A 3,312-nucleotide genomic window follows, 5' to 3' on the forward strand; every position below is an offset into this window, starting at 1 on the left:
GAAGGTAGACGATGCGGGGGAAGGGGCTCGATCTGACGGTTGGTAGTCAGTGCATCGGACGGCCTGGGCTCGACCGGCCCAACTGTTGGGCCGGCGCACCGGCGCAGATCACTGCCCTTTTTTTTGAGCATCAGTACAGATACAAGCGCTCATATATACGCGCACATACTCACCTCTATGAACGCACGCACGCATACCCTACCCCTATGAGCACCTCCGAGAGACTGAGCCGGCATATCATCTTGAAATTTACGAAGCCACCGTAGGCGCCTCGTCGTCGACGGGAACGTCTCCTCCCACTGAAAGCGCATCGCCGGAAATCCTGAAATAAATCCAGAAATAATGCGAGCACCAAGATTTGAACCCTTGTGGGTTGGGGATACCACCGTCCACCTAACCAACTCAACCACAGGTTGGTTCGCGGATTACTCGCAAATGTGACCGATTTTGTGTGTGCTTGCCACCACCACTCGGCATTGCCGGGCTCGTATTCACGGTGTGGTATTTAGATACATTAAAACTGAGCATTTTTTGAGCCCTCTCAAGGCATCAGCACTCCCGTCCGTCTGATCGCTAATTTTAATCATTTTCGGCCGTCGGATTAACTATGAATCACACCTAAACAGCCTTCGTTCGCTATTAACAAAGGCGAACCGTTATGGGCCGCTGCTCTGGTCGCTTTTTCTGCTGTCCCGGGTTAAATTGGGCCGCATGGGCTGCAACAGAGTCGCTTATGGGTCTCTAGCAGCCTACACGTTCTGAAGCCATCGATCGTGTCCTCTGCTAGGTCGCACTCCCCGCAGCCTTCGCATGGCGGCGGCTCTTTCCTTCGGGGAGTGACGGCGACCGATTTCGGAGCGACGGATTCCCATGGTGAGTGGCCGACCTCGCTGGTTTGGAAAGCGCCTCGTAGGGCAACGACACGAGTTCCGTTTGGTTGCAAGGCGCGACGGGATGGTGTGTGGCGGCGAATAGTGTTCCGTCTTTGGCGTTTTCCTCCTCCTCGGTTGCTGAGATGGCCGGTCGCGGGAAGGCAGTCGATGCCGGCGCGTCCAAAGGCGACGTCGAGGAGCTCCGAGGCCGGGCTATAGTTTTTCCTCGGCAGGATCGCCAGATTCCTCAAGGTCGTCAAATACACAAGTTCTTCGGCACATGAGTACCTCGCCGCTGAGGTGCGTTTCTCCCTGATCTCATCCTTGCCCTTATTCTTTGATCTTCTATTCCTCAAGCCGGTTCGTTCCTGGGTTCCCATTAATCAGGCTATTCTTAGATTTTTTTTGACCGTACGGTCGATTGGTAGCTAATGCCTGAATACTTGTGCTAATCTTGTCATTCTTCCCCATTGACGCAGGTCCTGGAACTGGCCGGCAACACTGCCAGGCACAACAACAAGACATGTATCATGTCAGGCCCCGCCACATCCTGCTCACCATGCGCAATGATGCTGAGCTGACCAAGCTGCTCGGCGGTGCCACCTGTAGGTGCGCCTCTCGCCGTGTGGATACATTTCAGAGCCGCAACATCCTTCCAAGTAATGTCTCCTCGCTCTTGTCCTCCTCGTCATCATACTCCAATAGGTGTTAGTGATAGCAATGCCCAATTCTCCATGCTCACCTCCACGCTACACCATGGGCTGATACTCGCTCGGTCCAACAATAAATCAAGCACAACTACAACTATGGCCTTCACTACCTTAGCTTTTTGGAGTTGGCACTAAAGTTGTTTGATGAAAATCCAATGGTGCTGATGGGTATGAAGTTATCCCTCGTGAATATATCCAGTCCATTTTTAATCCTCGATGGTCACAATTAAACTTCACCTTCTCATGAGACCATCTTTGCTTTGTTTGATAATAAGACATGACATAGGGGGCCAAGCAACACGGATCTGAAGAACCATGTTACCTAACTTGCTCTAATATGCTACAATAATAAAAGAGGATATACACGAGAATTACACTTCATAGTTGATTCCAGAACATCATATACATGTATTGGTATATTCTCATCTCAATGTTAGTAGTTGGCTGTAAATAACTTGTCTATCATCCATCTAGCTCGACGTGATGGTTACCTGTTCAGTCCCCGTGAATTTAGCATAATCAATCTCCAGCCATAAATAGCTGGTTTTGATTCATCCATCTTGCTCTTATCTCTCAATCTCCCTAAATTTATCATGATCAATCTCCACCTATAAATAACTGGTTTCGATACATCCATCAAGCTTGGCATGACGGTTATCTACTTATTCTCTGGAATCAGCATGATCAATCTCCAATTTATGAGTATTTTAACCCAATTCGTTCTCTAAATATTCCACTCCCTATCTCATGTTGTCTGTAGGGAACACAAGACGGACATGAACTTGGAGCAAGTCCGTCCGTGTCAGCTCCTTTTCATTTATTTATTTTGAGAATTCCTTCTCATTTATTCATGAGCTTACTTGTGCTACTATTCTTGTCCGCCGTTCCTTTTCTGCTTGCATGTTTGGAGCCATGAGGATTGCCACTCGCATAAGCGGCGGCATACCCCAGATGGCAACTTGCGTGAATGAGCTGATGAGAGGTGATGGTGAAAGGCTAATGATGGCTTCTTTGACCAACACTCGTGCCATCCCTGGTCTTCTACTCCTCACCAATACACCATCGCGTGCCTTAGACTACACCGACACCCTAGGGTTTCCTTTAGTTGTGTTTTCCGTAGAAGTACCAAAGCGTTTTTAGAGTTTGACAATAACCTGGCCATTTTGTTAATGGATGAATATTCAGATCAGATATAGAAATCTAACACATATGTATATATATTAGTTGTACCTATCGTTATGCTAAAAATGCAGTTTTGTTCATTTTGCTTTTTTCTCACATGCGGTGGTGGACACGAATGCAAAAAATATATTTGTTTACATGACTCACATGTTTCATGCCTCTACATATTTATTGAAATTTCTGCCATTCTATTGTAAAAATGAATGGGTGCGGCAATTCGCGCCATCATGCTTTTGAATGCCATTGAACATGCATGTTACTTTATTTAAGTTAGCTTTCTTAATTTTTGTTTATGTATTTACAAAAAACCATCCATTTTAGTGAACAATAGACGGGCGCAGCAACGCGCGCCATCATGGTCTAGTAGAGAGTATAGCCGAACTGGACGAACTGATCTAAAAGATCTCAGTTCAATCTTGTGGCACGTCAATCATAAAAAAAAGAGAAATCGTAGCGCCTAAAAAAAGGAATTTTACTTCCACTTTCTTCACCATGAGTTTTTTTTAGGGGTAGTTTTTTCTTTTGTTTTGGACCCCGATAACTACAGT

General features: G+C 46.4%; 1 long non-coding RNA gene across 1 annotated transcript; it reads left to right on the forward strand.

Moving 5' to 3' along the window:
* The first annotated feature begins 763 nt into the window (after nt 1-763).
* LOC123159317 (uncharacterized) lies at nt 764-2,910 on the forward strand. Its single transcript, XR_006479627.1, has 3 exons — nt 764-1,172; nt 1,352-1,531; nt 2,343-2,910. It is a non-coding gene; the product is annotated as an uncharacterized lncRNA (long non-coding RNA).
* The last annotated feature ends 402 nt before the right edge of the window (nt 2,911-3,312 follow it).

The sequence above is a fragment of the Triticum aestivum genome, chromosome 7B, assembly GCF_018294505.1.
Source record: "Triticum aestivum cultivar Chinese Spring chromosome 7B, IWGSC CS RefSeq v2.1, whole genome shotgun sequence".
In the NCBI taxonomy this organism is placed as follows: domain Eukaryota; kingdom Viridiplantae; phylum Streptophyta; class Magnoliopsida; order Poales; family Poaceae; genus Triticum; species Triticum aestivum.